This window comes from Schistocerca piceifrons, chromosome 6 (assembly GCF_021461385.2).
Source record: "Schistocerca piceifrons isolate TAMUIC-IGC-003096 chromosome 6, iqSchPice1.1, whole genome shotgun sequence".
NCBI lineage: Eukaryota > Metazoa > Arthropoda > Insecta > Orthoptera > Acrididae > Schistocerca > Schistocerca piceifrons.
Genome location: NC_060143.1, coordinates 377557344 through 377569906, shown reverse-complemented (window position 1 = coordinate 377569906; position 12563 = coordinate 377557344).

Here is a 12563-nt window from a genome sequence, read left to right as displayed (position 1 = left end):
CAAACCTGCCGTTCGTTGCACAATGTGTATCAGCGACGCATGTTTTCATACACACGGTCCACAAACCATGATGTTTGCTGAATAATTTCTGCTGCCAGCAGAACTCGTGCCAAGTGATCTTCTTCCGACTGTGCCGTCCCAAAAGAAAAAAGACGGAAGGAGCTACATATGGCTAACGTGGCAGCCAACCAGTTGGCCCTCCTCCATCTATCCACTTGTCAAGGTATATCTGGTTGAGATGTTTGCCGACGCCAAGTACAAAATTCACTGGTGCATCATCACGCTGTAAACACATTTTGCTGATGGAGTAACAGTAGTGAACGTTACGATAACTCCACCTGTTCCTCTTGCAGGTGGAATCTTCGAGAATGGTGAAGTACAATCAGATTTTCGGAAAAATATCATCCACACTATTCCAAACATAGCAAGGGCAGACCAGTGCGAAAGCTGTCGCACAGTCAGCTTATTAGCTCATGCATCCAACCCCCCGGCATGAATAATACAGAAAAAAATGGAAGATAGAATTGGGGTTCTGTTAGATGACAATCAGTTGGTGTATTTAGGAGGCATTTCTGACTTTACGCTTGGTAAAGGAAGCAAGACTGAAGATAAATCAAGACACGCTCATAGTGTTTGTCGACCTAGAAAACCGGTTTACAATGTACAGTGGAGCAGTGTTCGAAATTCTGAGCAAAGTTGGGGTAACCTATAGGGAAGGACAGGCGATATACAACATGTACAAGAACCAAGGGGGAACAGTAAGACTGGAAGACCAAGAACGAAGGGCTCGGATTGAAAAGGATGTAGGACAGGGATACAGTCTTCCGCTCTTACTGTTATAATCTGTAAAACGAAAAAAGAGTCCGATCAGGTCTTGGAGGTGCAACGTGACCGAACGGCCGCCGTGTCATCCTCAGCCCTTAGGCGTCGTCGGATGCGAATATAGAGAGTCATGAGGTCAGCACCCCGCTCTCCCGGCAGTTGTCAATTTTCGGTGCCGCTACTTCTCAATCAAGCAGCTACTCAATTGATCTTACAAGGGCTAAGTGGACCCCGCTTGCCAACAGCACTCTGCAGACCGGGACGGTGACCCATCCAACTGCTATCCAAGCCCGACAGCGCTTAACTTCGGTGATATGATGGGAACCTGTGTTACCACTGTGGCAAGGTCTTTGGCCCATATATTGGATTGGATTGGATTTATTTGGGGTAGAGACCAAACAGCGAGGTCATCGGTCTCATCGGATTAGTGAAGGATGGGGAAGGAAGTCGGCCGTGCCCTGTCAAAGGAACTATCCCGGCATTTACCTGAAGCGATTTAGGGAAATCACGGAAAACCTAAATCAGGATGGCCGGACGCGGGATTGAATCGTCGTCCTCCGGAATGGGAGTCCAGCGTGCTAACCACTGCGCCACCTCGCTCGGTCTTTGGCCCATATGTCGCAGAAGCAATGACGGAAATAAAAGAAAGGTTTAAGAGTGGTATTAAAGTTCAAGGTGAAAGGATATCAATTATGATATTCACTGATGACAATGCTATTCTCAGTGAAAGTCAAGATGAGCTGCACTATTGTTGAATGTAATAATAGTGTAATGAATACCGTTTATGGATGGGGAGTAAACCGGAAAAATGAGAAGTATCAGATATGAGAACAGCGAGAAACTTAATATCAAAACCGATGATCACGAAATGGACGAAGATGAGGTGTGGTGTCACCGCCAGACACCACACTTGCTAGGTGGTAGATTAAATCGGCCGCGGTCCATTTAGTACATGTCGGACCCGCGTGTCGCCACTGTGTGATCGCAGACCTAGCGGCACCACAAGGCAGGTCTCGTGATACGAGCAAGCACTCGCCCCAGTTGTACGGACGAACTATCTAGCGACTAGATGTACGAAGCCTTTCTCTCTCATTAGCCGAGAGACAGAATAGCCTTCAGCTAAGTTAATGGCTACGGACTAGCAAGGCGCCATTAGCCTTACAGTGATTGTAATTAAAGTCTCCTGTGTATCGTCAAGAGGGATGTACCACAATGATTGATTAAAGATAAGTATTAATCCAGCTACGTACTTTTCTTCATAGCATTAATTACGTAGCCTGTTCCAGTACTTCACGCCCGTCTGCGTTAGTCTAGCGTGCATTTTCAGCCATCTCGATCTACAAGGTGTTGGCCCCGCTGCCGACACATCACATGGCGACGAGTCTACAAAGGATCTTGTGTTTTACTTTGCCCTAATTTATTTGTGTCATGGCTTCGCCACATTCTCCAGATGTACTGTCCGAATTTTATCGCTTGCAGAATCAGCAGACGCAGGCGTTATTGGATGCCCTTGGACAGCTCGTCCAGGGTCAACGTGCCATTCAAACCGATGCGGCCGCCGCCGCTTCACCGGTACCGCAGCCACAACCTGCCGTTGCACCACCATTTCGAAGTTTTGATGAAACCCACGAGACTTGGCGGGAATGGTCCCGCCAGTTTGCCTTCCACCTCGCCGCCTTCAGAATTCAAGGTAATGAGCGGCAGCCGTTTTTGCTTTCTTGTGTCGGTGTGTCCACCTACCGTGTGATAGTGAAATTGTTTCCCCGACGCGACATAGCAACTCTGTCCTACGAGGAAATTTTGTCTGCTTCAGATGCCTATTTCAAAGAAACAATGTGGTTGCAAAACGGTATACGTTTTTTCGTACAAAACGTACGGCCGGTCAATCTAATAGGGAGTGGGTAGCACCATTGCAAGGACTTACTAGGGAGTGTTCTTTTGACTGTGACTGTGGTCTTTCTTATTCAGATACAATGGTGCGTGATGCAATTGCACAGAACGTTTCTGATGTTCGCATACGGGAGCAAATTTTGAAACTAGTTAATCCCTCCCTTCAACAAGTGATAGGCATAGTGGATAGACAAGATACACTTGACTGTGCTCAGGAATCTTTTGAAACTTCGCCAGCAGTGTGTAACGTTAACCGGCCCGCCGGGCGAGCTGCGCGGCCCGGTCAACTGCCATCGCGCAAAAAAACGCAGCTGCCGTCGCGCTCTAAGCCACGTGTGCCGCGCCAGCCCACAAATGCAGTGAAATCATGCCCGCGGTGTGCTACTAGACATTCGCGTGAACATTGCCCGTCACGCCAAGCTATTTGCTTTTTCTGTAATAGGAAAGGACATGTTCAAAGTGTTTGCCAGAAAAAGCTCCGATCAGACAATCACAATCATTCCAGGCCCTTTGCTTCGCGCCGGAATCGAACCAAGGACACTCAGGATCGTGGATCTTCGCCCATGGACATTCATGTCGTTAATTTCGCTTCGTCCAGTGCCACTTTCTCTAACAGTGACTGTGTTCGTCCCACAAAAACTGTGCGTCGACGTCGCCGGAAATCACGTCCATTAGCAAGTGATTCTGTACCAGTGTCTATTCAAATTGCACAAAACAGTCGCTCTTGTCGTCAGCAGGACAATAAACTTTTTGTGGACTTAGACTTTGAAGGCAAAGTGATACCATTCCAGCTCGATACCGGAGCTGCAGTTTCATTGCTCAATCACGACACGTACAAACAACTGGGCGCACCTCCGTTGCGTGCCGCAAGTGTTAAGTTACATACATATTCCGGACAGACAATTCCTGTGTTAGGACAGTGCACTCTTCTTGCAACATATAAAGGACAATCAAAGCTTGTGTCATTTTACGTTCTTCGTTCTTCTACTGCAGTGAACTTGTTTGGTTTAGATTTATTTCAGTTGTTTCACATGTCTATTGTAAATCAGGTCCTATCAGTGAATCAAACTGTGCCTTCAGACAGTGTTTCTCGCTTACGTGACGAATTTGCAGACATTTTTGCACCAGGCTTAGGTTGCGCTAAAAACTATGCAGCACATTTGGAACTGAAGGTCAACGCGCAACCGAAATTTTTCAGAGCGCGCAATGTTCCCCACGCATTGCGTGATGTGGTCGCAAGAACATTGAACAATGTAGAATCACAAGGTGTGAGTGAATGTGCGCAATGCCTCTTCTCTTTCAGCTCCGCTTCATCGCGTACGCCGTGCAGGTGTTCCGTTTCTCTGGACGACGGAATGCGAACGCGCCTTTCGCCAGTTGACATCGGCGTTGCTTTCTAATACTTGCCTCACGCCTATCGATCCCCGGAAAGCCCTTTTGTTGATGGTAGATGCATCGAATTTCGGGATCGGTGCTGTGCTTGCGCACAAAGTTGGCTCCCATGATCGCCCTATTGCCTTTGCGTCCAAATTGCTCTCGTCTGCGCAAAGAAATTACTCGCAGATAGAGAAAGAAGCTTTGGCTCTCGTGTTTGGTGTTACTAAGTTCCATGATTTCTTGTATGGTCGTCACTTCACCATCATCACAGACCACAAACCTTTGACATCGCTTTTTCATCCGACCAAGCCTGTACCTCCGCGTACAGCGCAGAAATTCATTCGCTGGTCTATTTTCCTCTCGCAGTACCGCTACGATATCTTGTATCGGTCCACTGCTAAGCACGGAAACGCCGATACGTTGTCCCGTTTGCCGGTTGCTGAGGATAAAGCATTCGATTCTTCCGAACTTGCTTGCATGTTCATTGATTCGGAAACCGATGAAGTGGTCGAATCGTTTCCGATTGATTTTCGTCGTGTCGCTACCGCCACAGCTGCTGACCCTGTCCTTGCTACTGTTTTACGTTTTGTTGCTACGCAATGGCCTTTGTCAAAGTCTCGGATCGAGGATCCGTTGGTTCGCCGATTTTTTGCTCACAAGGAGAGACTTTTTGTTCGACGTGGTGTTTTGTTGTTGCGTTCTGATAATGATCAGTCCCGCGTCGTGGTCCCACGTTCGTTACAGTCCTCTGTTTTACGGCTTCTTCACCTAGGACATTGGGGTATAGTGCGAACGAAACAACTTGCTCGTCAGCACTGTACTTGGTTCGGAATCGATGCTGCGATTACGAATATGTGTTCTTCTTGCATGGCGTGTGCCGAACAACAATCCGCACCGCCGCGGAAAGTCTTTGCATGGCCAAAAGCCACTTCCCCTTGGCAACGCTTGCACATTGATTTTGCTGGTCCATTCTGGAATGCTCGATGGTTGGTTCTGGTCGACGCCTTCAGTAATTTTCCTTTTGTTGTCCGGATGTCTTCCACGACGTCCTCCGCCACCATCCAAGCGTTGTCTGCTATCTTTTGCATTGAAGGTCTTCCGCAGACTATTGTTTCCGACAATGGCCCACAATTCATGTCCGCAGAATTCCAGTCATTCTGCCAGGCCAATGGTATTCAACATCTGACATCCGCGCCGTTTTCGCCTCAGTCAAACGGTGCCACTGAACGATTGGTCCGGACTTTCAAGTCACAGATGTTGAAACTGAAAGAGTCGCATTCTCGGGAGGACGCATTGTTGCTCTTTTTGTCTTCGTATCGCTCTCAGCCCCGGGATGGTCGCTCGCCGGCTGAGTTGCTCCATGGTCGTCCTCATCGCACCTTGATGTCTTTGCTGCATCCGCCGCATCAGGTTCCTGTGCAGCGGCAGACTCCTGCTTTTGCTCCTGGCGACGTTGTATTTTATCGCAACTATCGAGGTTCACGGCGTTGGCTCGCAGGGCGCATTCTTCGCTGCCTCGGCCGCGCAATGTATTTGGTTTTGGGGGCCTCTGGTGAGGTGCGTCGGCATCTCAATCAGCTGCGCCTCTGTAGTCGCACGGGTTCTGCCGCTCCCCGTCTGCTTTCAGCGACGGTGCCGTCCGGTCAGCGCCCTGGGGACCCATCTACTGGCTCGCCTCATCCCCAGGTGTTACCGACGATGCCTTCCATTTTGCCCCATGGCGACGCGCCGCCGCAGCAGCCGCCGCCGCCGCAGCCGCCGGTCCTCCAGCCGGCGCCGCCCGCATTCGACGCTTCGCTGCAACCGCCAAGCGCCTCCCAGGGTCACGCGCCGCCGATCGCTTCCCGTGACCAGCTGTCCTCCGCCATGGAACTCCCGCCCGCTCCGGACCACATGACGTCAACGCGTCGGCTACCCCGACGCAATGGAGGTCGACCCTTCGGCCCCTCCTGTTTCTTTACGGGCGCATACACCGCATGTTGACGTGCACCCAGGACTAGGTTTTCAGGCGTTTCCTAGCTCCCCTCGGACCGAATGGCCGGGTGCGGGTGGCACAGCCTCGCCTGTTGTTAGGCTCCCCACCTCATCGCATACGTCAACATGGGGTCCTCCCCACGGCGGGCGGAAGCCTTATCTCACGACCGTTCGCCGATTTGCGGGGGAGGAATGTGGTGTCACCGCCAGACACCACACTTGCTAGGTGGTAGATTAAATCGGCCGCGGTCCATTTAGTACATGTCGGACCCACGTGTCGCCACTGTGTGATCGCAGACCTAGCGCCACCACAAGGCAGGTCTCGTGATACGAACAAGCACTCGCCCCAGTTGTACGGACGAACTAGCTAGCGACTAGATGTACGAAGCCTTTCTCTCTCATTAGCCGAGAGACAGAATAGCCTTCAGCTAAGTTAATGGCTACGAACTAGCAAGGCGCCATTAGCCTTACAGTGATTGTAATTAAAGTCTCCTGTGTATCGTCAAGAGCGATGTACCACAATGATTGATTAAAGATAAGTATTAATCCAGCTACGTACTTTTCTTCATAGCATTAATTACGTAGCCTGTTCCAGTACTTCACGCCCGTCTGCGTTAGTCTAGCGTGCATTTTCAGCCATCTCGATCTACAAGGTGTTGGCCCAGCTGCCGACACATAACATGAGGAATTTGTTATCTTGGAAGCAAAATAACCCAGCTAGGAGGACATAAAATGTAGACTAGCACGAACAATGAGGGCATTCCTGATCAAGAGAAATTTACTGGGATCAAATATAAGCCTTAATTTCAGGGAGCAATTTCTAAGAATGTACTTTTGGATTACAGCGTTGTATGGTATCCAGTCATGGACTGCGGGAAAACCGGAACAGAAGAGAATCGAAGCTTTTGAGATGCAGTGCTACAGAAGAGTTTTGAAAATTTGAGGGACTGGAAAGATAAGTAATGAAGATGTTCTCTACAGGTTCAACGAAGAAACGAACATATGGAAAACAGTGACAAAGAAAGAATAATAGGGGACCTCTTGCAGGAATTTCAAGTGTCTGTGACCCGTCAGGCGTTACGGAAGAACGTAAGGTTGGGTTGGGTTGGGTTATTTGGGGGAGGAGACCAGACAGCGAGGTCATAAGTCTTATCGGATTAGGGAAGGACGGGGAAGGAGGCCGACCGTGTCCTTCCAAAGGAACCATCCCGGTACTTGCCTCGAGCGATTTAGGGAAATCACGGAAAACCTAAATCAGGATGGCCGGACTTGGGATTGAACCGTCGTATTCCAGAATGCGAGTCCAGTGTACTAGCCACTGTGCCACCTCACTAGGTGAAGAACGTAAGGCTCAGTGACACCAGCCCTTATATCCACACCGACTGTTGCTGAAATCCACGTGAATGTGTGGCTTGAGGATTTTCGTCCCAAATGTGGTTCATACATCCTATAAGTGAAGTGACCGTCTTCAGAAGAAATAACGGGGCATGGGAATTCAGCCATAGCGACAAAGTGATGCAGAAACCATTTACAGAAATCGACACGTAGCGGAAATTCTGGGTGGTCAACGCATGCACGTTCTACCTGGAGTTGCTGAGTCAGGCGCTCGCTGGTGGCACTTCCATGATTTGGGTAATGTTTAGAGTACTAATCGTTGGGTTCTGTTCTACAGAGATTGGACAAAAATATGGGATATGCATTCTTGAAAAGAAATGCAGATGCCAGCAAATCCTGCAGGTTGCACTTCTGTATTTGACCACGAACGACACTTGTGCAGTGACTTCAATACGTTTCAACTGTCAAGCATGGTCATAACAGTGTGCTGTGTAGTTATGAGGCCATTACAGCGGAAATAACGGAATTCAAACGTGGACAAATTGTTGGTGCTCGTATGGTCGGTATTTCTCTAATCAAGGTAGCCGAAGAGTTTGGTGTTTCAAGAGGCACCATGTAGAAGATTTATACCGCACAGAGGGAAAGCGGGGAAGCATAGTAAGAGGACGACAGGCTGAAAAAGTCACTGCAGAACTGAATGTCCCACTCGCGAATCATATCAGTACCAAAACAACACAAAGGCATCTCGAACAGCAGGGAACTGCAGGACGAGTTGGAATAGCAAAACCACACATCAGTGATGCAAATGTTCGTAACGGGAAAACGTGGTGCTGGAGCCACAAAACCTGGACTATGGGGCAATGGAAGAATTTCATGTGGCCGGATGACTCTTGTTTCACACTGTATTCATCTTCTGCGCACGTTTGCTTTGTTAGGTCGCATTACTACCAAGGGCTATGTCAATTTTATGGCTGATCAGGTCCATCCGTGGCACAATGTTTGTTCCCCAGTGGTAGTTCTGTGTTCCAGGAGACAGAGCCCATGTTCACACAGCTCGCATCATCCAGGATTGGTTTTGTGAGGACGAATTGTCGCGTCTTCACTAACCATCACGGTCACCAGATCTCACAAGGGAATGGTCCAATAAGACACGTCGAAACCTACCCGGAAATTGCTTTCACAGGAAGAAGACAACGAAAGAAATTCACTACCAAAATTTTAGCTGCTAAGAGCCACTGCAAGTATTTTGTAAAAAATGTTGAAGTTAAACATTTTCGCCGAGCGAAGAACAGCTTATAACAGTTGTATGTACAGCCCTGCCGCCTAGCGAATCACACCAATTTTAAGCACCTAAGTCTCGGTTTCAATTGAGCGAATGGAAGCGAACACGTGCGAATGAGTATTTGCAGAAAATTCACTACCATTCCCTTCTATTTGGGTAGAATCGTTTATACTAGAGGGAACGGAAGAGAACACGAAGCGAACATTGCCTATGAACGCTGTGTTATTAGTTTTTAGTTTTTGGAGTTAGTATTCCACATACAGGATACAACTCTATTTTGTTAAGAGTCACAATGCGAAACTTTGCTATTCAGTGAAGATTATTTTGCATGGCGAGCTCACGGAGTATGCAAAATGGGGCAGGGAAGGAAGAATTTAAGTGTCTCAGTTTGTATGTAAGAGTGACATGCGTGGAGATCGTGCACTTTACACGTAATTGCACCTCCATCTCTCCTTACCACTGGTCCAAAATTTTCCTTGAATGTCGGCTGCCATTTTTCCCTGGCTTCTCATTACCATTGAGGGGAAATTTATAAACAGGACTATTACCGAGGTCGAGCTTCATCTCAAGAGGTGACAAAGTGTTTCCACTACCCGTGTAAGGTCTAATGGTCTTTTTTTTTTTTTAATCAAAAGCAAAAATGGTCTAGTGGAAAACCGTGCGCTTCGTGACCCAGAGCGCTTGGGATCAAATCCCATTCAGACCACAACTTTTTCCCTATGATTTTTAATAGAGCATTCACTTCTCATAGATGATGGAGTGGCCACGAAAGACATGTGGTTTGGAGTCCACGTTAAAGTGCAGGTGTCAATTTTCCGATTAGGTAACTGCGGAAGTTTAGGGACACGTAGGCAGCTGTAGTGGCGTCCAGTTGAAAGACTTGCAAGAGGCCTACCGGGTACACCAGAGAGAATTCTCATTTGCTCGTGCTTGTTAGATTGTTTGCTCCATGAAGACATGGCTGAAACTATACAAACATTATTTTGAATAACTTCATATCGACAGTTCAATTCTTGCACAAGCAATTCTGATAAAGGCTAGCTGAGAAAATAAAATCATGGCAGTGTTTGATGCCACAGACGAATTCCATCAATGAGGACTTGTAATTTATAAAAATGAAATTTGCCTTGCATTACTACATATTATAACAATTCCTGTAGGCCATTCCTTATAATAATGGTTGAATGTTGTACAGTTGACTATGAGTGAAACACTTCTTTATTTTTTGTTGTAGCCGTCACAAAGGTGCGAAGTGTCTATTGAATAACAAACATTTTTCTTGCACCAGGCACACCCGACAAACGAAAAATTGATGCAGTGAGGCACTTCGCAGTAACCACTAGTTTTATTTAGACAGACCTGGGATGGAATCAGAAATAGTACCGGCCGTTGTTCTGCATACTGCGCTGCATACCAGGCACATTTGATCAAATTTGTAAAGCGTGGCGAAGAAAACTGGCAATGCACAAATGACTGGAGCTTAAGAATACTGTTCCGCTGATAAACCTGAAATGAGAGAGAGGTATCGGAAGTTATGTTGTCTGATAATTTCCTGAAAAATGCTTTCCAAAGTCGAAAAAATTCGTTATCGAGAGGCTGAATCGCACTAGTAGTTCCAGGTGAAATTCTCATTCTATCTAAAGATTTTTCGTGGTCCTCCACAAAAACAGAGGCGTCGTTATGTCCGGACCATGAATCCAACAAAGGCAATGAATTAGTTTCTGCAGCTGGTACGAGTAGGTTTCGAACGAAGAGCTGAAAATTATTCTTTCTCATTTTTCCAGATTTTGATACGTCGATTACACGATTTTTGTAACTAGACAGTCAATTTTTTTTATTTTTGGTCCTAATTTGCCTTGAGGTTCTTGACGCCAGAAATACAGCTGTGGAAACGATAAACCACTCATACTTATCACCAGCATTATCGTATATGAATGTGTCATTGCAGTCATTGATCACGCAACCGTTTCCGTCGTTTTTTTTTATCGTGAAATGATAAAGTGCGGTGTGCACGTAGTTCTTTCTCGAAACCTGACTGATCAGCATTATAAACAGCAGTTGCAGGGATAACAGCAAGTTTCGTCTTTACGTTAGCTATGAATTTCTCTATAGCATTGTCTATCGCTGGCAGCTGCTCTACACGTTTACGTGACGTAAAGTTCGAAATTTTGCGAATTCCTGTTCTGTGCGATTTCTTGAACCTGCATAGCCTGGAAATTAGCAATGTTCTTGTCAGATGCAATTCGTAGGGCCCAGTATTGTAGATCTTCGTCGGTAATGGTGCATAGCCTCTCACGAGCAGGTCTAAATCTTTCGAACAGTTTTTCGTTCAGATGGTTTCGGGTGGCCGTATGGTACATATTTCTTACTTCATGTAGTGCATTGTTCCATTTGTACAGTTAACGCGCCGATTTTACGAAACGAAAACGCCTTTACACACTGCGTAATTTCAAGCGTTTTTCCCTCCTTCGTTTAATCAATATTTCACTGCCTTTTCTTTGTCGCTGAAAGCTTTTATTTATTTATTTATTTATTTTTTAGACCTGGAAGGTATTCATGGAATTTCTTCTGACGTATCGACAATTTCAAACGAAATGTCGATAGTAGATATCATTCGAAATGTCAAAGAAATCAACAAACAAATGTCACATATGTACGTCCTTAGGAGAAGTAGGTGATTTCGGCTGGAAACCACATTCTTCATATTTCATCGTTGCTAAATTGCGAACGTTAACTGGATTCCACATTACTATGAAACTGGAAGGAAAAAAAGGTACTTTTAGCAGGCACACCTTACGAATGCACAATAAATATTAATTCAGCTTTATCTATATTGTCAATACTGACCAAAACTGCAAAAAGCAACCGATAATTTGTAGTAGATGCTACTTGAGTGGCTAATTCGAGAGAATATTAGCTGTGTACTGTAGCGTCAGAGAAACTATCAGCAATGGGTAACCTGAAACATCCTCTACAAATTACGATCGGGTTGTTTCGCGTTTCCTCTTTACAAATGTACCGCCGTCCTAGGCTGTTTGTGTGTGTGTGTGTGCGTGCGCCTAGTGGGTGTGTAAATTTCTACCGCCGCCTGGCGCGCTACTCATTTGGCAATTTCCAGCTATTTTTTTAATACTTGTAGTGCCTCTTAGCAGCTAAAATTTTGACAGTGCGTTACTTTGGTTGTGTTCTGCGGTGCAAAAAATTTCAGGGCAGGTTTCGGCATGTCTTATTGGACCATTCCCTTGCCAGTATTATCCAGGCTTTGTGATCTACTTTGGGGAGAAGTTTGTGCATTCGCTATCTGCCTGCATCATGCCTGGGACCCAAAATCAACCAACTAATCATCCATAATTGTTACCTGAGCTTGCCACTATTTTGCAAGAGAACGCCATGCAGAATCTCTATTTATCCATTCCGAGACGCGACTGGAAGCTGTTCTGAATGCCAATAGCTTTCATACACCATATTAGGCGTGGTAATGTGTTGCGTTTTCATACTTTTGTCCACCCCAAGAACGTGACGCAGTATGTTCTCTTCAAAGTCGAGAGTGTAGCGCGTCCGTGGAACTCCACAGTCAACCATCCTAGTTGGAAATGTACGATTCTCACAGCCTTTGTTGTTATCGGACGAAACTGATATGTGATGGACTGAGGCGATCAGGAAAAGTTCACGATACATGCTTAGTTCAGTTCTACCACTACGTGCGGCTTCCTCGTAAATTGTCAATATATCTGTGAACTCGTCAAATATGTATTCTGCCATCATGTACTTTCGGTCGTCTTCACTGCTCAATGGCGGACTGACAAGCGAGCAGAGCGCTGAAGCAATGAACATAAACAAAATGCACATTACGTTGGTGAACTCACGACAGCGCGCTTTTCTC